A 27,874-nucleotide genomic window follows, 5' to 3' on the forward strand; every position below is an offset into this window, starting at 1 on the left:
AAAGCAAAAATTAGATTTGCCGAACACATAAACAACATAAAAAAAGGACTATCCACGCACAATGTTTCCAAACACTACCTTGAAGTCCATAATAAAAACCCAGAAGGAACGAAATTCTTGGTGATCAGAAAAATATACGCCAACTGGAGAGGAGGCAATATCTCTGAAGAACTTAAAATGGTGGAAACAAGGTGGATTTTTGACTTGAAAACCATGGCACCGAAAGGCCTGAACATTGAATTCGAATTGAACCCCTTTTTAAGAAAAAAATGATCTCCATTCAATATAATAACCAACACCCAAAAAAATTTTTAGCCATCATCAGTTAAAAACAACTAATAAAAGATCTAGTATTTATCAGATAAACACAAAAAATAAAGAAAATCATTTACTTCAAAAGTCCAAATTATCAAAGAGCGGTACCTATAAAACACCTGTTATATTATTTTTCTTTTATCATAAATAAAAAATTATATAATTTTTGTTTTTATTTAAGGATGGCTCTTTGTAGCCTCTATTTTATGTGGAAAGCCTGACATGAGGTTCCCACCAAAAATGATGTCACTTCCGGGCGGAAGTCCCGGTATTTTTTAATATAAATTAGAAGCCAAATAAAAAACTTTTCATTCCTCCTCGAAAAAGTGCATCTGCATGAAACGCGTTGGAGACTGTTCAGCAAGGAGAAAATAACCCCGCTGCACGGCCAGGACATCGGCCGCAACACCACCCGCAGTCAGCGGTCACGGGAGCCGGAGAACATCAGTGCGCACACAGCCCCGCTGGACGCAGCGGGACTAGACGCAACCATCCACTGCACCTAGGATCAGAGCCGCAGTGCTCACCAGCAGGTCCGGAAAAACTAGCGCAGGGACAGGTAGGACAACCGTGACTCCTATTAACTGCACGGGTTACTCCTTACAAATTCACTCAAAAGAGTGTAAACATTATTTTACTAACAATTTTCTTTTTACAGGTACCGCTTATCAGTCATTTACATAATTTTCCAATCCCCCTTCCAGATATACCCCTTTTTTTTAATGTTTTCACAATTAGCGCTTTCAATCCAAAAAAAACAGCTTAGAGGTGCCCCAGTCCTCCCTACAGCGCTGCAACTGGGCACTAGGACCCATCGGAAGGCCAGCGGGTACTTGGTGCCACAGTCCTCCCTCTTTGCACTGCCTCCATACAGAAGAGAAGCCATCGCCGCAGCAGTCGGCAGGCACTAGGACCTAGCAGCAGTCAAATACATCTCCTTTAGTCCCGGCATGAACAGGCTGTGGCTTGCACTGTGACCCCTCCACCCCCCCCCCCACGTACACACACACACACCTGGCAGCAGGGGCTTACACTGTGCAACCTTGCTGCTTGCATCCATTTACCGGGCTGGTCTTCCATCCCAATCCGTCCATGGTTACACACACAACACCATGGTTATTTTGTTGTCCAGCTCTTCTATTCAGTTAGCGCCACACCCACGGCGACCACTACACATTTTGTACACACACCAGTCAGTGCCTCACCAGCCACTGACCTCACCGCACGCCACTGATTTATATGGCCGTACCGCTGGACATATACTGCAGTATCACTGGACTGGACATATACACCAGTGCCACTGGAATTATACGGCAGGATCACTGGATTTATACGCCAGTACTACTGTAATTATACAGCAAGATCACTGGAATTATACAGAAGTACTGCTGGAGGTATACAGCAGTATCAATGGACATATACGGTAGTATCACTGGACATATACGGCAGTATCACTGGACTGGACTTATACGCCAGTACCACTGTAATTATACGGCAGGATCAATGGAATTATACGCCAGTATCACTGGAATTATACGGCAGGATTACTGGATTTATATGGCAGTACCACTGGACATATACAGCAGTATCAATGGACACATACGGCAGTATCACTGGACATATACAGCAGTACCACTGGACATATACAGCAGCACAGGCACACCACCACTGGACTGATGCAGGACAACACATCACCACTGCAATGGACTGGACTTATACAGCAGCACTGGACATATGGCAGCAGAGGATACCACCACTGTGACTGGACTGATGTAGCACAAGACACCACCACTGGACTGATGCAGCACAACACAGCACCACTGGACTGGAGTTATACAGCAGCACTGGACATATGGCAGCAGAGGACACCACCACTGTGACTGGACACTACCACTGAGGACACTGAGGACGGAGACACGTTCTCTCTCTACACTCTCCAATGCCGGAGTGAAAATGACGGGGAAGCGCGGCTCCTTATATGGAATCCAAACCCCGTGAGAATCCAGCAGCGGGATAATAACGTTTTGCCTCGTTCTGGTTTCAGAGTCAGGCGGGAAAACCCGAGCCTGACTCGGATCCGGGCTTGTGATGTGATGTCCAGGGGAATTCTGTTCTCTGAGAAGCGAACACGGTCATCTCTAATACATATGTATGCTTAGCTTACCTCTAAAACATATAGTAGTTTGAAAAATAAAATAACTTATTTATATAATTGATGCTTAAAAATGCCGCAACTGACAATCTTAGCCGTCATTACTTACAATTTTATAATTAAAAAGAGGTTTATTATAGTTAATAGAAGTTTTCTATAATCCATATTGATGTGTTGATTACTGAATAATGACTAATGGTATACTAAGATATTGTACATTGGAATTGAAAAGAAGCTAGCTGTAATTACACCAGGACTGAATGCATGGAACTAAATGAGTATTCAGATTTGTATGCATCTTTGCAAGTGCACCACCCTTATGCAAAAAGTTGGTTTGATAACTGTAATTATCAGTGCAGACTTGCTCTAGTCCTGTGCTTGATAGTAAAGATATGTCTGAAAGTGGACGTGGCCATCGCAGCAAGGGAGTAGGATGCAGGTTCCCGGAGCTCCCCGAACCAAGATCCTGATTACCTATCCGGACCCACTTCCAGCGTCACTTTCCCGGCCATACAGCCCGCTTACCCACCTGGGCAGCTAGTGGTGTCCCGCATACACATTTTCAGCTACTGCAGTGTCCGGCAGCTGCCTCCCCAGTGTTGTGGCCTGTGCCTCCTGTTCATTCCCAGGGTGTGGTGAGACTTCCGGTCACGTGTCCCCGGCGGTCTGCTCCTGCTCCCGCAGTAGCGTCTGGTGTCCTCCGGTGCTGGGGCTGGCGGTTTGGATCCCTGCGTTATAGCGACTCTGAGTGGCTTCCACTTTGCCTGTGAGTCCTACATGCTGCCGCTGTGGAGGTTTCCTGGATGTGTGGTGGTCATTTTGGGTGCCTACATAGTGCATGGCACACAGTGTAATAGCCGGCTCTACATGTGGCTGATGTTTCTGTGAGGGTGCAGTGGAAATTGGAACCGAGTGGTGCTTTAATACCTCTGATTTCAATGAGTACAGAGTACCCAGCTACTAACTATACCTTTTCTCTATTATACATTATCCTCTGACATTTGTGGGGCCTTTTTGACTGCCTTTGATTCTGCTTCATGCCTGTTACTCTATTTACTATTGGGAATACCCACAGCTGTGCTCCATACTATTGCCTATTGTTCCTGTGCCAGCCTGGTTGCCTACTTTTACACATAATGGTGAAGGATCATAATCGTGCAGCAGCTGCCAAGCTGGAAAAGTTTGCCAGACAGTCTGTCAGCCAGGACTCTGGTTCCCCTTCTGTGGCTCAACAGTCTGACCCCCCTCTGGGGCAGAATCTGGCGCTTCAGCATCTCCTCAGACCGCCTCTATTCAGCAGGTGCCGGATGCTATTGTGGGCAGTGAGAAATGCCTGTCTGACAAAATTGAAAAAGTACAGTGTGTTAGGCGCAGCGGCTCTTGCCAGCGCCGGACCGTTGCTAAGCAATGATCTCGACACGTCACATCCGCCATGCCTCCTCCTGCTTCCCGCACAGTGCCTGGCAATGCCAGGACGCTGTGTGCTCTGAGCTCCCGGTTCCTTGGCAACGGGGACGCCTCAGGCGGACCGCGATCCCCGTTGCCATACAATTAATCAACCACCTGTCAGCGCTGGGTCGTGCAGCAGGGCGCTGCACGACATCACCAATTTAGGGTCTCTTCAGCCATTGGTGCAGGTCCCTTTTATATTCTCCACCAGTGCCTCATACAGGCGCCGGTGATAGCTTCCTGTGAGCTTTTTCTGCTCTGGAGAATTCCTAGTTCAGCATGCTGTTGACTGGTCTACTCTGTTCCCAGTGGTCCTAAGTCCTGGTGTTTGGAAGCCGGTCGTGGGAGTCTTTCCAGTCCTACAGTCGAGTGTAACCTGTGCCTATCATCTCGGGGTTCTTGTTCACTTGTGGTAACTCTCCCGGTTTTGTGAGTAGCGGCTTCTGCCGCGTCTTGCGCCCTAGGCCGCAGTATTCTTTGGTTAAACTTGTTGCTGGTGTTTTTGCGGAGATTTCTGCCCAAGCTGTCCTCCCCGTTACACGATGGTACCGTGTAGGGTGTGGACAGTAGTACCTTTGTTGTTCTTTTCCTTTGGCGGCGTGCCGCACATACGTTTAGTTTTTTTTTCGTTTTGTAGTAGCCCCTAGCTCTGAGTGTTGTTTAGTTAGAGGTCCCCTTGGTATCATCCAGTCTCAGTTTACGCCTTGTCTCATACTAAGACCGGGGGGCATCGGAGACTGACCACGTGGGTGAAACAACGGAGGTAGGGTCCTAGGGGTTACTGCTTTACTTTGTCCTGTATATCAGCGTCACGTTCCTGTGCTCGGGACTTACCCACTCTATAGCTTACGTTCGGAGCACAGAGAACATAACATTATCACCGGCCTAAAACAAAAAAAAAATCTATTATTTTTTCCAGGGTGGCCTTGAAAGTTGGTCCTCATGAATTCGGCAGTGCTAGGACAAAATCCCATCCAGCTTTTGGCCAATCGGATTCAGGAACTCACTCAGATGGTTCAGGATCTTACCCTTTGGGTGAGATCGCAGGAAGATCTTTTACGAGCCTCCCCGGGTATGATTCCTGAACCGAAGATGCACCTTCCTGACCGCTTTTCGGGTAACCGAAAATATTTTTTTAGTTTTAAGGAAGCCTGTAAACTTTATTTTCATTTAAGGCCCCAGTCCTCAGGTACTGAGTCTCAGCGGGTGGGCATTGTGATGTCTTTGCTTCAAGGCGATCCACAAACCTGGGCTTTTGGGTTGAAACCCGACGATGCAGCCTTACAAACAGTAGATGCCTTCTCTAAGTCATTAGGCCTTTTGTATGATGATCCAGACAGGGAAGCATCGGCTGAGAGTCACCTACATGCACTTAAGCAGGGTAAAAATCCAGCAGAAGCATATTGTACTGAATTTCGCCGTTGGTCGAACGACTGTGGCTGGAATGATCCTGCCCTGCGCAGTCAGTTTCGTCTTGGTCTGTCTGAAGTAATTAAAGATAGCCTCCTTCAGTATCCAGCTCCGGAGACTTTAGATAAGCTCATAGAGCTTGCTATCAAAATTGATCGTCGTCTCCGAGAGCGAAGGGCTGAAAGAGGGGCTAATTTCAGGTCTAGTCCATGTGTGTATGCTCTCCCTGAGGACGTTGAGGAGCCCATGCAAGTGGGTCTCTCCCGGCTGTCCCCAGAAGAAAGAGCCAGAAGGCTAAATTCAGGGCTCTGCTTATATTGTGGTGGCAAGGGACATGTCACGCGTAACTGCCAAAATAAACAGGGAAACGCTCTGACCAAGTGAATTGTGAGAGAGTTCACTTGGGTCTGCAGTTAATCTCCTCAAATGATTCCTTTTTAGTTCCTGTAAAAAATTATTTTGGGAGTTTCAGTTCATTTGTTTCAGCCTTCATTGATAGCGGAGCTGCCGGGAACTTTATGGCTTTTGCTTGGGCTCAGGCTTTGGGAGTTCCACAGCTTCAATTAGATAGACCTATCACTATGCACGGACTAGACGCTGGACCCCTCTCTAATGGGGTAATTACTCATCTGACCCCTCCAGTACAATTGACAGTGGGGGCCTTACATTCCAAAAAGATTGAGTTTTATCTCACCCATTGTCCGGCTGTGTCTGTCGTCTTAGGTCACCCCTGGCTTGTCCTTCATAATCCCACCATAGGTTAGTGATCTTGGGAAATTTCCCGGTGGGGTTCCTTCTGTTTCAAGGGATGTATTTCTCATCCAGTCCGAGTCGCGGCTGTCACTCCGGAACTCATACCTTCAGTATATCAGGATTTTGCTGATGTTTTCTCTAAGGGTAACGCTGATATCCTGCCACCCCACCGGTCATATGACTGCACCATTGACCTTGTCTCTGCCAAAAGGGAGACTTTATGCACTTTCTGGCCCCGAGACCAAGGCCCTGGATGATTATGTGCAGGAAAACCTGAAGAAGGGGTTTATTAGGCCCTCGAAATCCCTTCTAAGTGAGGGGGGGGGGGGGTTTCGAAAAACAGACAGATCTCTAAGGCCGTGCATAGATTATCGGGCCTTGGATAAGATTTCTATTAAAAACACCTACCCCTTGCCGTTGATTTCGGTGTTGTTTGATCAGCTCCGCACTGCGGTTATTTTCTCCAAAATTGATCTCAGAGGAGCTTACAACCTCATCCGAATAAGATCTGGGGATGAGTGGAAGACGGCTTTCAGTACTCAGTCCGGACATTACGAATATCTTGTGATGCCGTTCGGCCTGTCTAACGCTCCTGCGGTCTTTCAGGATCTTATTAACGACGTCCTCCGCGACTTTTTAGGGAAGTTTGTGGTTGTTTATTTGGAGGACATTTTGATTTACTCAGAGTCTCCGGAACAGCATGTTGTCCATGTGCGGCAAGTGCTTCAAAGGTTACGGGAGAACCATTTGTACGCTAAATTGGAGAAATGTGATTACCACATCACTGAGGTGTCCTTTTTGGGGTATATTATTTCTCCTAAGGGGTTTTATATGAAACCTAAGAAACTCCAGGCCATCATAAGTTGGGCGCAACCCACTAACTTGAAGGCTATCCAGCGGTTTTTGGGTTTTGCGAATTATTATAGCCGCTTTATTCATGCCTTTTCAGATTTAATTGCTCCTATTGTGGCGTTAACAAGAAAAGGAGCTGATCCTTCCAACTGGTCGCCTTGTTAAACATAAAACTCTGTTTTACATCTGGATATCATCCACAGTCTAACGGGCAGACTGAACGTGTTAATCAGTCACTAAAACAATATTTACGGCTTTATACTGCCAAACTTTAGAACGATTGGTCAGATTCGCCGACAATAATGCTTGCCATTCATCCACCAAGGAGTCTCTGTTCTTTTCGGTCCTGGGCTTTTACCCTAGAGCCAATTCCTTTACTTCCCATTGTCCTGCTTCTTCTTTGACCTTAACCTCCCGTTTCAGAGTTATTTGGAGAAGAGTGCACCTTGCCCTTAAGAAGGCTGCTTTTCAGGAGAAATTTTTTTCTGATAGGTTCCGACGCCCATGCACGTTTAAGGTAGGGGATAAGGGGTGGTTGTCAACCTGCAACATCAGGCTCTGACAACCCTCGGCTAGATTGGGACCCAGATTTATTGGACCGTTCCTTATTGTCAAAAAAGTCAATCCAGTGTCTTTTCGGCTACGGTTGCCAAAGTCACTTAAGATCGGCAACACTTTCCATTGTTCTCTATTGAAGCCTTATGTCCAGGAGATTTCCTCTGAAAATTGTCCAGGGTAGACCTCCGGTGGAGGTTCAGGGTCAACAAGAATTCCTAGTGGAGAAGGTCTTAGATTCTAAATTTTCTCATGGTCGGCTCTATTTTCTTGTTCATTGGAAAGGGTATGGTCCAGAGGAAAGATCTTGGGTCCTGGACAAGGATTTGCATGCCCCTAGACTTAAGAGGTTATTCTTTCAGGAATTTCCTCATAAACCCGGATATAGGGGTTCCTTAACCCCTCCTCAAGGGGGGGTACGGTTAGGTGCGGCGGCTCTCACCAGCACCCGACCGTTGCTAAGCAACGGTCTTGGCGCATCACATCCACCGCGCCTCCTCCTGCTTCCCGCACAGCACCTGGCAATGCCAGGACGCTGTGCGCTCTGAGCTCCCGGTTCCTTGGCAACGGGGACGCCTCAGGCGGACCGCGTGTCCTGTTACCATACAATTAATCAACCACCTGTCAGCGCTGGGTCGTGCAGCAGGGCAGCTGCACAACATCACCAATTTAGGGTCTCTACAGCCATTGGTGCAGGTCCCTTTTATATTCTCCACCAGTGCCTCATACAGGCGCCGGTGTTAGCTTCCTGTGAGCTGTTTCTGCTCTGGAAAATTCCTAGTTCAGCGTGCTGTTGTCTGGTCTACTCTGTTCCCAGTGGTCCTGAGTCCTGGTGTTCGGAAGCCGGTCGTGGGAGTCTTTCCAGCCCTCCAGGCGAGTGTAACCTGTGCCTATCATCTCGGGGTTCTTGTTCACTTGTGGTTACTCTCCCGGTGTGAGTAGTGGCTTCTGCCGTGTCTTACGGCCTAGGCCGCAGTATTCTTTGGTTAAACTTGTTGCTGGTGTTTTTGCGGAGGTTTCCGCCCAAGCTGTCCTCGTCGGTACACAATGGTGCCGTGTAGGGTGTGGACAGTGGTAACTTTGTTGTTCTTTTCCTTTGGTGGCGTGCCGCACATATGTTTAGTTTTTTTAGTTTTGTAGTAGCCCCTAGCTCTGAGTGTTGTTTAGTTAGAGGTCCCCTTGTTATCATCCCATCTCAGTTTACGCCTTGTCTGATACTAAGACCGGGGGGCATCGGAGTTGGGCAGACCTAATCCGCCCTTCAAACGCGGCTGCCGTGGGCCCAAGAACACATAGTCAACAACGGAGTTAGGGTCCTGGGGGTTACTGCTTTACTTTGTCCTGTATATCAGCATCACGTTCCTATGCTCAGGACTTACCCACTCTATATCCATTGTGAGGCAGCTGCCTGGCTGGATTGTTATGCACCGGGTGCCGGACAGCTTGCTCCGGACTAGAATTCTGCTTTTTTGTCATTTATTTTTTGTTTCTAATGTGCCCTGGATGTGCAAATATGCAAAAATGTGCCCGGGGAGCCCCTGTTCTTTGGTAGTTTTGGTTCTAAGATTATCGCCTCACCTGTAGCTATACATTAGGGTACTGTGCTTTTGGGGTTTCGTTTTGGGAAAAATGTATGCCATTTTTTGGGGAGGTATACGGGATGGGGGGTAGTTGGGTATTGTCTTGTCTTTGTTCTTTTTTCTTCTTGTTTTAGTTTTTTGTTTTTATATCTTTGAACTGCTGTTTATGCTGTAACTATGTATTTGTGTGCTTATTCTGTGCGATTGCTAACTGCGATACTAGTATTGCTCAGATGGGGTTGATGCCCATTGATTTTCGAGGACAGCTGATGGCTTGGCTTTTGGGGTTTGTGTTGCATTATATACTCTGTGCCCATCTTTGGTATGTGTGCATAGACACACCTCCTAGTTTGGCAAGTTTTTACAACACTCCTCAACGCTAATGTTGATGTTGCCTTCGTTGCTGATTATGGGAGTCTTTCTTGCTATATGCAGTTTACTGTTATTCATTTGTCTGCAAGGTCGTATACTTTTATTATCCTTCAATAATTTCTTATGCCTCGTTTATTATGACTGATTTAAAAATTATGACCTGGAATGTCCGGGGCATCAATAACAAGGTGAAACGTTCGCTGGTTTTAAAGCTAGTTAAGAACTATGACCCGGACATTGCTTGCCTTAGTGAAACACATCTGGAGGGTACTAGACTATTGTTGCTTCATAGGCCTTGGGTTGGGTGGTCGTACCATGCTGCCAACTCCTCCTTTTCTAGTGGGGTTTTCAGTCTTAATCAAGAAGGCTGTGCAATTTGAGCTGCTTTCTGTTATGACTGACCCCCGTGGTAGATTTGTTTTATTGAATGTAAATTGTGGTCCCAGCCCTTCTTTCTATTGGCAATTTAGTTCCCCTCTCCTTTTGCCTATGATGTTTTACAAAAACATTTTACTTTCATAGCCTCCTCTCCCCACACTCCTCTCATTTGTTTAGGGGACTTTAATAACCTACTATACCCCTCATTGGATAAATGGAAGTCACCCCTCGCCCCTACAGTTGGTGGTGGCCACTCCAAGTTTGCTGATTATGGCCCTCATTCCAAGTTGATCGCACCAAGCAACTTTTTGCTGCTGGTGCGATCAACTAATCTCTGCCTATGGGGGAGTGTATTTTAGCATAGCAGGGCTGCGATCGCTTGTGCAGCCCTGCTATGCTAAAAAAGTTTCCTGCAAAACAAGACCAGCCCTAGACATACTTACCCTGTGCAACGGATCCAGCGATGTTGGACTCGGCTTTGATGTCAGACATCCGCCCTCCGTTCGCCTGGACCCACCTGCATTTTTCTTACCACTCCCCAAAAATGGTCTCCAACGGTCAGTTGATGCCCCGGAACGCCTTCTTGCCGTCAATCTACTTGGGATCGCAGCTGCGACCGCTTTTTCCACTGTCAGGGTCATTGCCCGGGGATGGCTGTCGCCAGGCAATGACGCACGTGCGCATTACGGCCCCAGCGCGTGTGCAGTAGTGACCCAGTCGTAGCTGTGCGAACGAAAGCACGCTGCGATCGGGTAAGAATGATCCCCTATATTAGTAGTCTGGGCTGGGTGGATGCTTGGAGAAGCCGTCACCCTACAGTTCAGCAATTCTCATGCTTCTCTAGGACCCCTGGTTTCTTTTCCAAAATCGACCTCGCCCTAGTCTCTCCTTCCCTTTTACCCAAAATTACTGGTGTTTACTATGAGGCCAGAGGTGTTTCCAACCACTTGCCCTTGCTATTATCGCTTGGTATATCGTGCCAGAGGGGACAGTCCTATTGGAAATTGCACCCATCCTGTTTGCTGCAGCTAAATACTAGTCCTGACCTGGAGAAACAGTGGGAGGGGTACTTTGCTGTTAATGTTGGGTCTGCACATATCACTGGGGTATGGGATTCCTTTAAGGCCTATATGTGAGGTACACTTATTAAGCGAATAGATGCCCTTATATTGTCCTACCAGAATACTGAGAGATAACTGGAAACCAAATTTTGGAATCTAGAGACACAATACTTGACTGAAGCTTTGCCTGCTACCAAAACTCGCTGGCTGCTGGCCCAGTCGGCCTGGCTGGCTCACTTATTGGACAAAAACTCTAGGTCCCTTATATTTAGAGCTAACAATATTCATATGCATGTGGATAGTCCTGGTAGTTTGTTGGCCCACTTAATACACTATGACCACCCTGGGAATGTTGTTGCACAGGTGATTGATCCTGCCAGTGCTGCTGTTGATACTACACAAGATATTGCATGGATGTTCCTATCATATTATAGTGATGTCTATCAGTCCAATTTAACTCGTTTGGGTCCTGAATTATCTCAATTTCTGTCAGCCGTCACACTTCCTAAACTCTCCGCTGAGTACTGTGCTTTCCTTGAAGCTCCAATAACAATTGATGAGATGACTGTGGCAATTGGCTCTTTCCGGGTGGTAAAGCCCCTGGGAGTGATGAACTCCCCACTGAATTGTATAAAAAAATATATTAACACCTTCGACCCCATGTTACATTCTTTACATTTAGATTTCTTTGCAGAAAACAGGTTTCCCCCCTCCTCCCCCCCCCTCTATGTCAGAGGCAATCGTCATTGTGAAGCCCGGCAAGGACCCCAGGTTCCTAGACTCCTATAGGCCGATTTCTCTTATTCCCACTGATGCCCAGATCCTGGCAAAAAAATTTAGCCTTGAGGCTTAATACTGTTATTAAAACCATAATCCACTTGGACCAGTATGGTTTTATGCCTGGCATGTCCACATCTATTAATGTACGCTGCCTATACACTGTTCTTTAGGCCGATCATGATTTCCCTCCAACGTGGTTATTGTCTCCATAGATGCGGTCAAAGCTTTTGACAGTGTGGAATGGCTTTATCTGTGGGAGGTTATGAATGGTATGGGCTTTGGTCCAAACTATGTACGTTGGACCAAACTCCTCTATCAGCAGCCAACTACCAGGATCTCGGTTAATGGATATGTTTCTGCCTCCTTTTCTTTATCCTGGGGTATTCACCAGGGTTGCCCTCTCACCCCCACACTGTTCGCTATTGCCATCGAAACCCTTGCGTATATTATTAGGTCACATCCAGGTATACTGGGAATAGGTACTGGCCCTAGTTAAAATAAGATTGCCCTCTATGCGGACTATCTACTGTTGTTCTTGCAAGACTATGTTGTGTCCATGCCATTACTACTACAGGTGATTGATGAATTTGGTAGATTTTCTGGCCTTAGTATAAATTGGACCAAGTCATTTATAATGCTGGTAAATGACCCCCCTCCTGCTGCTCTTAAAATCTCCTTACCTTTATGTTGGACTATCCAATTTATGTACCTAGGTGTACAGATTACTAATGATCCATCTGATTTTATCCCCTTGAATCTTGACCCATTAATGCAACACGTTGTACACAAATCTAAATCCTGGTGTAAACTCCCGTTGGCGGTGACCGGCAAGGTCAATCTTGTTAAAATTGTATTATTGCCCAAATTTCTGTATATCCTTCTACAGTCTCCAGTCTATATTTTCCCTAATTTTATAGGAAATTGAACAGTATTCTTTCTTTCATTGCTTTGGGCCAATGGGCGACCTCGACTACAGTTAGATGTTTTTTACCAGATCTAGGACAGATGATGGACTGGCGCTCCCTAACTTCCAACTCTATTATTATGCCGCTCAAATCACACACCTCAGGCTCTGGTTACTGGACGATGATGTGCAGTCTTTACATGTTGCATTTATTCAATGTTACTTCCCTGGTTTTTCACCTACAGTATGCAGGTTTTGTTAAGTGGTAATCTATCTCAGTTTACTCCTCCCATTGTCTTTCAGGCTGCAAAAATTTGGCAGGCATTGTGGGTGCTTACTTAGTTTGATGGTCTTGACCCGGACACTCCCCTCTGGTACTCTCGCTGGCTCCCTGAGCTAAGGTCTCTTGTTGAACGTGGAGTGTGGGCCCCTAAATCTATCATTTCACTGTCCCAACCATATTGTGGTGATATGCTGAAGTCTTTTCAACAATTGAAGGATGAGTTTGGTCTACCTAACTCGTACTTTTACCTTTTCCTCCAAATTCATCACGCATTGCAGACACAGTTCAGGGACTCACCTCCTGTACTCCTTCCATTTCCAATTAGGACTTTTGTGCTCAACCTGGGTCATGATAAGATGATTTCCCTTTCCTACCTACATCTCCTTGCCTTACATCATACTGATAAACTCTATCAATTTAGTGTGAAGTGGGAGGTTGATCTGGGCCCAATAGATGTGGAGAACTACAGTAGCTGTGGAATACTCATGTACCGTTACCAAATCCTCTAGATTTCAGTAACTTAATTTTTTAATATTTGATCGGATCTATATGACTTGCTGGGTTTGTAAGTGGGCGCTCTGACACTTGCCCTAAATGCGCCATAGCCCAAGGCACTTTCTGGCATCTTGTGTGGGATGTCCTGTTGTACAGTCCTTTTGGTCTTGGGTCAGATCGGTTCTGGAGAATACTGGGATACTCCTGAGAGTTTTGACACCTAAACTTTGTGTTCTGGGGATAGTGGGTTCTGATTCCCTGTTCCAATGGGAGGAGTTGTACATTTCTAATGTATGTGCCCTGACCAAGGAGTGTATTGCTCGACTCTGAATGGCTCCTAAGGGACCCACTTTCACATCCTTTAAGGCTCTAGTAAATGATACTATTTCTAAAGAACATTTTGTATATAAGCAAACTAATGCTAGTTCTAAATTTGAAAGGATATGCTCTCCCTGGCTAGAATCTGTGTATTCCTCCCATGCACCCCCTTTATAACCTTTTTTGGTCTAATAATTTACCTTTCCTTCTTCCTTACCCGATCCTTCCTATACATCTCCTTTCTTTATCTTTTTCCTCTTGCCTTATACTTGGCATGATAGCCATGCTGCCATTTTCTTTTTTTCTTGGGCTTGGTCTTTCGGAGCATGTTCCCTCTCTTTTAAGGCCACTCTGGTTTTCATTGCTGTGCAATTTATCATATGTGCCCCCCTCTTCTTCTTCTTTCTCTCTTTTTCTCCCTCTTCTGTTTGTTGTTCTTTTTGTTTTATTACTGTTTTTAGGCATTTGTTAGCATTAGCCTTAACTGGTTAGGCACAGCGCACAACATGCACAACGCCTCCTGCTCCGAGTAAGTAACATTTGCATTGTTTTGTCTATATATTTATATATAGTGAAATCTGAATTACATTACATGGATTTGTTTGTCCTCCTCTTTGGCAGCAATCTGTGTTTGTAACATCAGTGGCTGCATCTATACCTGACGATGTCCCCTATACAGGTACCCATCCACAGTTTTGGTAATTACCACTATGTTTGACAGGGTGGATTATTTAATCATTTAGTTGTATGTTCTGACTATTACTTGGTCCTAATGATCATTTTTGATATTTTCTGTGACAGCCGGATGGACTCTGAGTTCCCACTATCAGCATATTGTATTATGTATCTTCAAGGTATCTGTTGACGGCACATTGATTGTCACAGGTATGGGAGAGCGTGAGTCTGTTTATTTTAGCCTGACTACACTGGTGATGTCTATTTGTATCACGCACTTATCTTTCTTGGTGGCGTTTTTATTGGGTTTGAAGTTTTCCAGGGACCGGTGAGGCATGTGATTGTATTTATGAACATTGTTCTTACAGATGAATTTATTTGTTCATTGCCGACTTGATTGAACACCTGTCTTCAGAAAGGTCTGTTAACAGACCGAAACGTTGACATTAAAGCTTCGGTGACGATTAACTGTCTAAGACTGATTGACTCCAACACAGCGAGAGTGCACCTCCACCTTGTGGAACCTGTTTGTTTGTTTATATATATATATATATATATATATATATAGCAAATAGAAGGTGGCACTCCTGGGACTTCTTAACAGCAGTAAAGTAGGTGACGGACACCATGCAGAGCGGTTAACATTTCAGTTTATTTTCAAAACTTTCGTCAGAACAATTAGCAAAAGAAACAATTCTTACCTTTATAGAAAGACACCTTGTGCATCAAGTGTAGTTTGTCTCGTGCAGGACGCCCGGCCGGTGACGTCACAGTCCTGCGACGTGCACCTCACAGCGCCGCGCCCGGTCAGGCCGTAACCATGCCAACAATGTAAACTGGTGAGAAAGAACCATAACCAAGATTAAAGGATAGCCTGGAGCGAGAATGCAGTGTGCACTGATATAGATACAATGTGCCCAGTCTGTGCAACTAATACGGTGCCCAAAAAGAGGGGATAGAGCAGCATGTGTATCAATATAGGACACACATGCAGCTTTCACCGGAAGAGTAATGCACAGAATCGGCTCTACAGATAAGATAACAGAGACTCAGTATGTTACTAAATGCAAAAAGGAAACGTAATAACAATGGTCAGAGAGAACAGCAGCCTAAAGGAGTGGACACAGAAATGTCTATAATAAACACATAATTAAACTATGTTACATAGTTACAGAAAACAATTCAAATTCAGCTGCTCATTCAAGCCCATGGGGGCAATGGTATTCAATTTATGAATCCAAGTGGATTCTAATTGGAGCAGCTTACGACCCCTGTCCCCTCCCCAGATGTTCAGGGGGACCTGATCAATAATCTTATAGCGCAAAGTCACTAAACTATGATTTTGCAATTTAAAATGTCTGGCCACCGGTTGCTCCAAGTCCGTGCCCTCCAAGGCTTGACGTATTGCTAATCTGTGGTTAGCCATTCTTTCTTTAAAAGTACAAATAGTCTTGCCTATATAGAATAGGCCGCAAGGACAACGTATGTAGTAGATCACGTACTGGCTAGAACATGTCAGCACGAATTTGATGGGAATGCGCTTCTCAGATTGGGGATGTGTAAAGGAGGGACCAGTTTCCAAATAGCTGCATGTAATGCAACCTGTACATCGGTAGCAGCCAGGTTTTTTGGTTAAAAAGTGGGTCTTTGTGGTTGAAGTCAATCCCGTAATATCATTCTTAACCAGAAGATTTTTCAGACTTCTGCCCTTGGTATAACTGGGCAAGATTTTTAGATTTTTGAAACTCTTAAGGTCGGGGTCCAGGGTGACAGTTGGCCATAACTGTTTGGCCATGCGCATATTTTGTTGACTGTAAGGATGATACTGTTGCACAAATGGTACTTTATTTTTAATATAATCTCTGTTAGCTGATGAATTAAGCAGCTGCTCTCTAGGAATGGCCAGTGCTTTGCAGTGCCTGCACGTATAGATAACCCCATCTATACGTGATATATTGTTTTAAGGCAAAAGGTTGCACTGAGGTCGCTGGATGGCTAAGCTAAGAGACACAAGTGTTCGGCAAAAACACCTGGCCTATATAGGAGTGGCACCTCAGTGCCAGAGAGGATAGTAGTATTAAAAACTAGGACCCAAGGGGCGTGGCCTGGCAAGCTGTGAAGAGGACGTGCGGTGTCTGTGCTCTCCCGCTTCAACACCTAAATTGTGCTCCCAGCCTAAGTTTTTGGGCATCTCCCTGACGCTGCACATCTCCTGTGGTGTGCCTGTCTGCCCCTGCATCAGGTGACCCGGTGTCGCGGAGCCGGGGGACACGGACGATTGTCCCTGCAGGTTGCGGCCTAGTCACTCGCTGGGAGCCGGGACCCGACGTGATCGCTGTGGTCGGGCGGCGGGATCCGAGGCGCGGACGCCGCCACAGTTACCCGCAGCCAACTGTGATCGTTTACTCAGAGCCTTCCTGCTATCAACCGGGACCCGAAGCGAAACAGGTGAAGCGCTGTGCTGCGGCTGCCCGTGACCCGATTTTCAGAGGCCACCGCTACAGCTGAAGACAGGTCCTGGAACTGATGTCCCGTCAGAGCTGTGCGGGCGGCGCACGCGGCTTAATCTCCCTGTTGCCCTGGTGACCGGCGGGGTTCCCGCTGACTCGGATGCCGGGGAACACCTCAGCCTGCACTGCACGGAGCTAGGAGTTGTCTGCTGTGGAAATACGCTCCGGATACGATCTTCTCTGCTAGAGACTGGTGCAGAGGTGAGACCCTTTCTGCTATAATTAAATAACCCCCCCTGCTAAATTCAGCCCCTGCTGCTGTAATAACCCCTGAAGGGGCTGTACACCACCAAGGCCCCCACTATTATTATTACTACGCCTGACCCCCTATACCACTCCACGTGCCGGGTGGCTTTTTTAGACAAGACCCAGCTCACGCGGCCCACTGCTGCTCGTCATCAGCCCACCTGCTCTGTTGCGGTGCCCAGTGGGGTACTCTGGCCATCAGCCTTTCAGAAAGCTGGGGGTTCCTACCTCCCGGGTCCTCATGTGTGTCCAACTGCGGTGACGCCTAGGTACGCTGGACTGCCTGGTGGTGACTGCTTTTCCCCCTCTTACGCAGCTCAATCACTACACAGCCACTACATTTTACCAGCTGTTGTTTAGGGCTATTCATCCCGCAAAGGGGGCACCGGGCTCTCATCCTAGTACTGCGGCCAACACTGCCAAATTATATTGACGGACCTGGCGGAGATCCAGCGCAGCTGCTAACACTGTATGCCCGGGGTGGTGGAGATAGTCGGGGTCTGCTCTACACTTACTCCCCCTGCCTCTACACCGCTATACCCAGACATCCTGACCTGTTCTTCTATAGGGGACTGTAATCCCAGTCTACAGAGATTGTCGAAAGGCACTGGAAGACAGTGCTGGAACTACAAGTGCAACTATCTATCGTTACATTTTATTACCGTTGTGCCAGGGTTGCCGACGCTCCCCCGTTGCTGTCGCCGGAGAGACCACGGTCATATCGCGCCGACACAGGGGTAAAGATTCCAACATGCCTGATGTGAACTCTGTGCAGACAAACCCTGTTCACTCTGGCCGCAGTTGGGTGATTGTTTGATGTCCCTATAACGCTCGGGGAGCCCACTGGCAGTCCTTCCGAGGCTTTGATCTACTGTTATCTTATGATGTCCTAAATACCTCTGTCCGAGGCCCTCATATTTCTATTTGCATTACACGGATCCTTCCTCAAGCTTTTAAGGTCGTGCCGTCTTCTTATTATGCCCTACAAAGTGAAAAAAGGCTCCATTGCTACAACTCCCGCCATGTTCACCCCCAAGAACAAAAGTTCCTCACAAATGGTCGATAGGAGTAACCTGTCTTTTCCGGAGTCCCCACCTGACCTATCGGTCGATCCAAGTATTCAGGCCATGCTTTCCACTCTTGTGGAAGGGATCAAAACAACGTTTCAGCAGGAACTCAAGAAGGCAGTGGACTTTAAGGTTGCAATGACCTCTCTTGGTTCACGGACCGATGCCTTGGAATCCAAAACTGATGATTTATGCAGATATCAAGGAGTAGTGGACAGAGAACTCTCTCTCCTATGATCAGAAGTCAACGATCTCAAGGAAAAACAAGAATATTTAGAAAATAGATCGAGGAGAAACAATTTGCGAATCAGAAGTGTCCCTGAGTCAATTTCTCCGTCCACCCTCGATTCTTTTCTTCGAGATCTCTTCAAACACATTGCTCCTAACCTGCAGGATAACGAATTGCTCTTGGATAGAGCTCATCGGGCTCTCCGGGCGAAACCTACATTTGGTCAGCAGCCGAGAGATATCATTGCTAGACTACACTATTATCGCACTAAAGAGAAATTGATGTCGGCAATTAGAGACACCCCGGATATCCTATACAAGGGTATGAATATTCAAATTTTCCAGGACCTGGCCCCGTCGACTATACAAAAGAGGAGAGACTTGCAACCGATCACAAGAGTACTCCGTCAAAACAATATCAAATATCGCTGGAACTTTCCCTTTCAACTTCAGGTCCTTGCGTATGCCACCATTCGCATGGCTAAAACCTTGGAACAAGGACAGAAGCTTCTTACGGACTTGAATATTCTTCTGGATCCTGCCACGTCTGCCTCCTCACAAGGGTCGCCTAGGCCTCAGCGACCCCACCCGCCGCAACCACAATGGTCTACAGTCCGTCGAGGCAGACTGGATGATGCCAATCCTCCTTGAACTACTGTTATGGTATTGCTTGGGAAGTAATTTTTCTCATAGTCTCGCTCTGCCTTAGTGATGCTTGGAACTGTTTGAGTTTATTGGTTTCCTACTATTATTGCTTAGGGTTTACGCTAGATCTGCACCTCTTACTGCGTATCCATTGATTCTTTTATGTTTCTAGTATTGACTTGAGGGCCTCGCACAGGTTTGTAATCTGTGATATACACCACCCTCTACCCTGATATATGCATATGTTACTTCTAATGTTTGTTCTGGTTAGGCCCCTCCGTTGGGGTCTCTTTTCTTACAGAGTTTTGGCCTCTTTAGGCCGCCTTTTGCTGTTTCTCTTTTTTCCCTTCTCTTCTCTTACTCTTTCCCCGACTCTTCTGCTTTTCTTTCCTTTCCCTGAATCCGACTGGTCTCCCCTGCTGGAGCCTAGACTGGTATCTGAGTCTTACTTAGAATACTCATATTCTACGCAACATGGGGTTTAAAATACTTTCCATAAATGTTAATGGTCTGAATTCACCTAAACGTTGCACTCTAGTCATGGGAGCATGCCGGCGTGAGAACGCGGATATCGTATTGTTGCAAGAGACACATCTTATGGGTGAACACTCTCAATTATGGAGTAAGCGCTTCCCCCACACTTTATTTGCCTCCGCTCCATGTAAAAAGAGGGGAGTGGCGATCCTGATTTCTAATAAAGTCCCCTTTGTCCTTTCAAATTGCGTGTCGGATGATGATGGACGGTATCTTATACTGGTGGGTTCCATAGGGGCGGAACAAGTTACTCTGGTTAGTCTCTATGCGCCCAACACAGGTCAGAGCATGTTTTTCTCCAAATTATTCAAACGGATAGAAAAGCTTATGCTCGGACATTTGATACTAGGTAATTTTAATTCTGTGTTAGACCCCACCTTAGACAAATCTACTTCACGGAACTTAAAACATTCTCCTGAAGTCATTCGTACCTCATTTAATCTTTGCAAGGGACTGACGAGGCTAAAAGTTTTAGATACTTGGCGTCTTAAAAATTCGACAGCTAGAGACTACACTCATTATTCTGGCCCCCACCAACTGTACTCTCGCATTGACATGATCTTTGTATCAAGGCCGCTTGCTTCTAGGATAGCGTCAGCAGGTATTACACCCTTCTCATGGACAGACCATGCGGGGCCTTAAATTTTCCTAGATACATTCTCATCCCAACGCAGATCCCGCTCATGGCGTTTGGATGATAACATGTTATTAGACCCCTCCTTTTTTGAGGAAGTTGGGTCTGCCATTTCGAAGTACTTTGATCTTAATTTGTCTGATGAGGTGTCGACGGGGATTATATGGGAAGCACACAAAGCAACACTCCGGGGTAAATTTATTAGCAGGGCAACGTTTCAAAAGAAGCAAGCCCAAAGAGAAATTTTTCAACTCGAAAATGAAATTTCCGCTCTTCTTACTCAACATAACCAAAATCTCACGGCACCTCTGCTAATTCAGATCAATTATCTGAGGGGTAGACTTAATACCATTCTCTCACGCAAATCTGCTTATATTTTAAAACGGCTCCAACAAAAATATTATGATAAAGCAGACAAGGCTGACTCTGTTCTAGCTAGCAAACTAAGACAAAAGAGGGCTTCTGGTCTGATTGTAAAACTAAAAGAATGCAGTTCCGGAATGATTACTTACGACCCGATGCGCATAGTTGCAGAATTTCAAACATATTATGAGAAATTATATAATTTATCTTGCTCCTCCCCTCCTCTAGACCTACTCCCTCTCTGTCCACCTTTTTCTCTGACAAATTGCTCCCCCTCTTAAGCGACCAACAAGCTTTAGACTTGAATGCAAATATAACGGAAGAGGAGATTCTGTCGGCCATTAAGGGACTTAAGTCTTCTGCTGCTCCAGGCCCGGATGGCTTCACATCTCAATACTATAAGAAATTTGCTCCTGTTCTCATTCCCTTCTTAAATTTTTTTTACAATGATCTTCTTAATGGGGCTTCCACTGACCCTTTAACCTCCTTGGCCAGCATAGTTGTAATCCCTAAATCGGGCAGAGACCTAGAATTGGCCTCTAACTATAGACCTATCTCTCTGTTAAATGTGGATATGAAAATCTATGCAAAAGTACTGGCGAATAGACTGGATCCCCTCCTACCCCTCCTGGTCCATCCGGACCAGGTCGGTTTTATATCCGGTCGACAGGCATTTGACAATACCCGTCGCACGATAGACATAATACACGCAATTCATAAACAAAAATTACCGGCTCTAGTCCTGGGATTAGATGCTGGAAAGGCTTTCGACCGGATTCAATGGTCCTTTATGTTTCGTACTCTATAATCCATTGGGATACACGGTCAGTTTCTACAAGGTATCAAGGCATTATATATCAAACTTAGGGCAGCAGTACTGGCCAACGGGGTTGCATCCCCCCCTTTTCCCATATCTAATGGGACTCGTCAGGGATGCCCTCTGTCCCCTCTTATTTTTGCACTATCTATTGAACCTTTGGCCGCGTGCATTCGGGCTAACCCAAATATAAAGGGTATCACAATAGGGACTAAAGAATATAAGATCGCTCTCTACGCGGACGACGTCTTGCTAACCATTTCAGACCCACTTCATTCCCTGCCCCACCTCTTCCGTGAAATTGAGGAATATGGTGCCCTCTCGGGTTATAAGATCAATACAGGATAGACTGAGGTGCTAGATTTCTATATTCCTCAAGCTGTTAAAGACTCATTAAAACACTCTTTCAATTTTCATTGGGATAGTCGACACCTTTCCTATTTAGGGGTATCCATAACCAAGAATTAATCACAACTTTACCAGGCTAACTATCCAAAGTTGCTGACTCAACTTCAGACGGATCTTGAGGACTGGGGAAAGTACCATATTTCTTGGATTGGGAGAATTACTGCTATTAAAATGAACTTATTGCCAAGGCTTCTTTACCTATTTCAAGCGTTACCAGTCCGAGTTCCCCCCTGTGTCTTCAACGGTCTCCAACATAATATAATGTCATTCATTTGGTCAAAGAAGAAGCCCAGAGTGAAACGCTCAGTGATTCAAAGACGCACTTCTGAGGGTGGTCTGGGTGTCCGTAATCTAAAATCCTATTATTTAGCAGCCAGACTAGCACAAGGCATCCTCTGGAATAGGCCTAATTCAGAGAGAGTATAAATTGAGATAGAATCAAATGACCTCAATCTCCGCACCATATCCTCTCTTTTGTGGATACCTAGATCGTCCCGACCTAAAATGATTATTGGTCACCCTGTTGTTTCACACACATTAGATGTGTGGGATACGGAAAATAGGCAATTTCACTTAGCCCCTGCTCCTAGTCCTCTGATTCCGCTGTTTGATAATCCTAGTTTTCGACCGGGATGTTTCGGCTCTTCTTTCAATTGTTGGTTGAATAGCGGAGTCAGACTACTTAATGATATTACCCAAAATTTATCTTTCCCCACATTCGCGGACCTGCAAACTAAACATTCGATCCCTCATAAATTCTTTTATCAATACTTACAGATTAGACACTTTCACTCTGTGGCCTCTTCTCAGCTGTGTGCTAGACCTATCTCCTCAGTGGAAAATTTAGTGTCTTGTAGAGCTTCCACTAAAGGTCTTATATCCACCCTAGTTTCTTTATAATCTCCCTTATCCCTGGGGTCTAAAGATTCTCATGAACGGGCATGGGAATCCGATTTAGGGGAAACACTAGATGAGGATGACTGGTCTACAATTTATTCCAGAGTGGCCTCTAGCTCTCTGTGCGTAAGATTGAAGGAGAACGCCTATAAACTTTTCTACAGGTGGTATTATGTTCCAACTAGACTTAACAAAATGAATCCTGAGATTTCCCCACTGTGTAAGAGATGTAGAAAAATGGATGGCACGTTCCTACATATTTGGTGGACTTGACCAGCTCTGGTTCCCTTGTGGAGGGAGGTGGCGGCCTTTGCTTCTGCGATTTTATCCATCCCTATTCCTTTCAGGGCCGGCTATTTCCTTCTATCAATGGATATTCCTGAGTTTACACGTCACCAAAATAAGTTGTTCACTCATATGGTCCTGGCAGCCAGATGTTGTATAGCAGTGCAATGGCGGTCCCCGGAACTTCCCAAATTAGACGCGATCATAGCTAAAATATGGCATATTTACTCAATGGAACATGTCACTAGTATACTGAAGAACTCTTCTCCGTCATTCATTAAAGTTTGGAGTCCATGGACCTCCTTTTATAACATCCCACTGGCTTTAACTTAAGGTGATGGCTCACCCTTTAATATATACTAGACTAGTTTAAAACCCTATAGCTGTCCGGACTTACTGTCTGGACTTTAGGCTGGCCAGTCGGATTGATTCCCCCCCTCTCTTCTCTCTTCTTTACCTTATATTCTCCTCCGTCTTCTCTCTTTCTTCTCTCCTCTTTTTTGTTCTCGATATGGTACTGTCATAAGAGCTTTAGTAGCTCTAGTGACTCCTTGTTTTTTAATTGTTTTTGTTTTGTTTTGTTGTTGTTACATTTCGGAAAAAAGACGACTTAATGGAGTTGCAACATCTATTTTATTATTTACAAGTGTAGATATACTGTATTTTCTGATCTGTGTTTAGTAGGCCCAGATGTTTATTCTATATATACTTTGTTATGGGCTGTTAGTTCACACTGTAGATGACCTCTGCGTAGGTCGTTTGTGATCCCACTCTTGTCCAAATCGTCTCACTAATAAAATTTCTATTTATAAAAACTAGGCCCCAAAGAACACAATGCAAAGAGAAAAAAAGAGGTGCAATGAGGTAGCTGGATGACTAAGCTAAGCGACACAAGTGGGTTGTACAAACACCTGGCCCATCTAGGAGTGGCACTGCAGTGGCAGACAGGATGGCAGTTTTAAAAACTAGGACCCAAAAAGCACTTACATGACAATGTACTTCAATTTAATTTATTTTAATTTAATTTAATTGTCACTTGACAATGACTTTTGATGAATGCGCTGCAGGTGACGTATAATTGAGGATGTTCCAAGGTTGTTAACGTCCTTACCCCAACTTATTACATATTGACAAAGGCAACACACGGGACACCTGTTGTCTGGATTTGTGGTGAAATAATCCCACACCAAAGAGGTGACTTTTTTGGTATTTTGAACAGGCATGACAATGGGCTCTCATCCCACGGACAACTGTCTCCACTGGTGCCTTTTTCAAACCAACCACATCACCATCACAATCCTCATTGTCAACTTCCTCCGCCGCGCCAGCTACACCCATATCCTCCTCATCCTGTTGTACTGTTCTACAGTGACATCCTCAATCTCAATATCAGTAACTGGACTGGTGGTGCTCCTCCCAGCACTTGCAGGGGGTGTGCAAATTTTGGTAGGTGCCTCCTCTTCCCATACAGTGTTGTGAAGGAATGCACTGAGGTTGCTGTTTGACTAAGCTAAGTGGCAACCACCTGGCCCATCTAGTAGTGGCATGCAGTGGCTGAATGTCGAAAGTGGCCCACAATTTTTCAGTCCACATACAGCATCTCCTGCACATCCCTGTCATTTTTCAAAAATTCTGCAATTGGTGGACTTATACGGTAGTACCCCTGGACTTATACGGCAGTGTCAGACAGGATGGCATTTTAAAAAACCAAGCCCCAAACAGCACAGGCTGCTGTATGACTAAGCTAAGTGACACAAGTGTGTGGCACAAACACTTGGCCCATCTAGGAGTGGCACTGCAGTGGCAGGAAGGAGGGCAGATATAAAAAAGGCCCCAAACAGCACATCATGCAAAGATGAAAAAGAGCTGCAAAGAGATAGCTGTATGAGTAAGCTAAGTGACACAAACAATTGGCCCATCTAGGAGTGGCATTGCAGTGTCAGACAGGATGTCACTTAAAAAAAAATAGTACCCAAAAAGCACATAATGCCAAGAAGTAAAAGAGGGCAATGAGGTAGCTGTATGACTAAGCTAAGCGACACAAGTGTGCAGCACAAACACCAGGCCCATCCAGGGTTGGCTCTGCAGTCCCACTGCACTAATGGCGGATACCGAATGCACGTCTAACATCAGCATAGTTGTTATGGCCTCAGTAATCCGCTTTGCAACAGGGTATATATATATATATATATATATATATATATATATATAGATTAAACACTACCACACCATGAGGCTCCAATTGGGGCTTATGTTGTAGAAGAAAACCAGCACTCCTTAAATGTCCAAAAAGTACGTTTTATGCCAATTCGAATAAAGTGACAAACTTGTAGTGCAAAATAGCAGCTTGGAGATACAATTCCATCAGTCATTTAAATCTTACGTATCCTGAATCATGCTGGGGATACACGTCAGACCCAGCCGGGTCTCCCTACAGCTGTTTCGGCTACCGCCGTCTTCAGGGGAGCAGTTTAAACTATTGTACCAAGCTCCCTATATTTATACCCACTAAATTAAACTAATGTGCTCACCTGTCCTTATCGTTAACCTGAGTACCGCCTGGTGTTGTACGGGGGCGTGTGCGTGGAGCTGCCCGGATAACTGGACGGCAATCCGTAACATCATCCGGTCGCGCCACAATCTGCACAAGCGTCTCCCAGTGTCCCGTCCGTTGCCATGGAAATGTCTGTTCCACCCCCACACGCCACGTGACCGTGACGCGCGAGCGTGTCATACATCCCCCAGGCACATAGCGGTTCGCCCATTGGCCTACTCGTCCTAACTTGCCGCCCTCCTAACATGATGTACAGCCCTTAGCCTCCTTGTCACCTAGCAACCCGGCCTCATCACCCCACCCACCCAAAACGGCAACATCAGGACTAACACAGCGTGTACCAAAATTATTAAATCTAAATCAAAAAAATTTCAAAAAATTGGGAAAATGTTATTCCCCAAGCAACTGTCATCTAGGCAAATATATTACAGCACAATTCTAATTGGGGACATGTTAATCCTACCCATCCAGGGCCGTTTCTTGGGGCAGGCGAGCAGTGCAACCGCACTGGGCGCCCGCCGCGGCACTAACTGTGGCTCCCTGTTTCCCCCTCCTATTTCCCCCTGAGTAACCCGCTCGGGGGGCGGAGTTTCACGGAATGACGCGGTTGCGTCGTTACGTCACGACGCAACCCCGTCACTCCGCGAACCCCCCCCCCCCCGAGCGGAATACAGTGTGGGATCCAAGTTAGGAAGAGGGAAAGGCCGGCGCGAGGAGCGACTGGTGAGGTGGGCCGAAGAGCGGTAATCGCCTCTGTAAGTATTCTCTCTCTCTCTCTCTCTCTCAATGTGTAAAATGGGGACACCTGCCGTAATGTGTGAAATGGGGACTCTTGCCTGCCGTAGTGTGGGGATTTAATGTATCAAGGGCATTTCAGTGTGTGGTATAATATGGTGCAGGGGGCATTACTGTGTGGGGCTTAATATGGTAGAATTTTTTTTTCTGTGGTGGTCGTGATCTGTTGGAGCAGGGTCAAAAACGGGATTGTGAGGTAGTCTTTTCAGACGAGGTCACGCCCATTTAGATGAGGCCACGCCCATTTATATGAGGCCACGCCCCCTTGTCGGGTGCGCGCGGAAGTTTTTTTATAATCTAGGTGTGTGCGTGTAGGGGGGTGTCACATTTTTTTATGTCATGGGGCGCATTTTTAAATCTCGCACTGGGAGCCAAATTGGCTAGAAACAGCCCTGTACCCATCTAAATGGCCGTTCTCACCCTTAACATCATCCTAGCCGTAATAATCACATCTTGGGGCTGGCCATATGTCAATGTACTAACATCTATCCACATGTCTTCTGTACATTGTAAATGCCTCTCAACCATTCTAAACCAAATCATAAAAAATGCATTACATACACATTACATTAAAACACGAACGGGAGTATCAGTGTGGAGAAGGTATCCGCTATTGAATTGTAGTGAAATTAAAGCTAAGAACAGCAAACCTGGTTTCTAAACCACACATCCTCTATAGAAAACATGATAAAGTTAATTCCTCATTAAGCCCAACTGGGGCCATGGCATTTAGCAAATATATCCATCGACTTTCCTGCTTTAATAGCTGTTTATTTCGATCACCACCCCTCCTCAGTGGTGGTACATGGTCAAGAGGCATGAATTTAAAGTCCTTTATTTTATGACCACAGTTTGCAAAGTGTCTGGCCACTGGTGGTGTGCTTGGTTCCAATATTTGTAGTGCTTTTTTGATTGATGAACGGTGCATGGATATTCGTTCTTTAAGCATCCGAATTGTTTTGCCCACGTATACTTTTTTACAAGGGCATATGATAATGTATGTCACGAACCGGGTATCACAAGTCATTCTGTATCTTAGTGTATGTTTAACTCCTAGCTCGGGATGCACAAATTCTCTGCCTGTCAGCATAAACATACAGTTGGCACAGCCACCACATTTGAAGGCTCCCCTCTGGAGGCTCAGCCAATTTGAGTTTCCCATCACTCCAGGGCTGATGTCAGACTGCGTGATCCGTTCCTTAAGATTCTTGCTCCTCTTATAGCTAAAGAGGGGTGTATTGGCACAGAATCTACTCAAAGCAGGATCCGTCTGGACAATGTGCCAGTGTTTCAGTATAGACTTTTTGACAAAACCCGACGTTATTGAGTAGGTGCTTGAAAATACCAAACGTTCTATTTCCGCACTTTTCGTTTTGGGAACCAGCAGGTCCTCACGTTTGAGCCCCAGACATTTTGTAATTGCTTGTTTCACTATCCATTGGAAGTGAAACAAGCAATTACAAAATGTCTGGGGCTCAAACGTGAGGACCTGCTGGTTCCCAAAATGAAAAGTGCGGAAATAGAACGTTTGGTATTTTCAAGCACCTACTCAATCACGT

At 45.7% G+C, this 27,874-nt stretch overlaps 1 long non-coding RNA gene across 1 annotated transcript in view; it reads right to left on the bottom strand.

The window, feature by feature from the left end:
* LOC134965462 (uncharacterized) overlaps positions 1-27,874 on the bottom strand; it is a 111,622-nt gene that overhangs the window by 52,428 nt on the left and 31,320 nt on the right. Inside the window, exon 2 of the long non-coding RNA XR_010188377.1 lies at positions 15,034-15,168. This is a non-coding gene — a long non-coding RNA (uncharacterized LOC134965462). The remainder of the gene's footprint in view (positions 1-15,033; positions 15,169-27,874) is intronic.

The sequence above is a fragment of the Pseudophryne corroboree genome, chromosome 10, assembly GCF_028390025.1.
Source record: "Pseudophryne corroboree isolate aPseCor3 chromosome 10, aPseCor3.hap2, whole genome shotgun sequence".
Lineage (NCBI taxonomy): Eukaryota > Metazoa > Chordata > Amphibia > Anura > Myobatrachidae > Pseudophryne > Pseudophryne corroboree.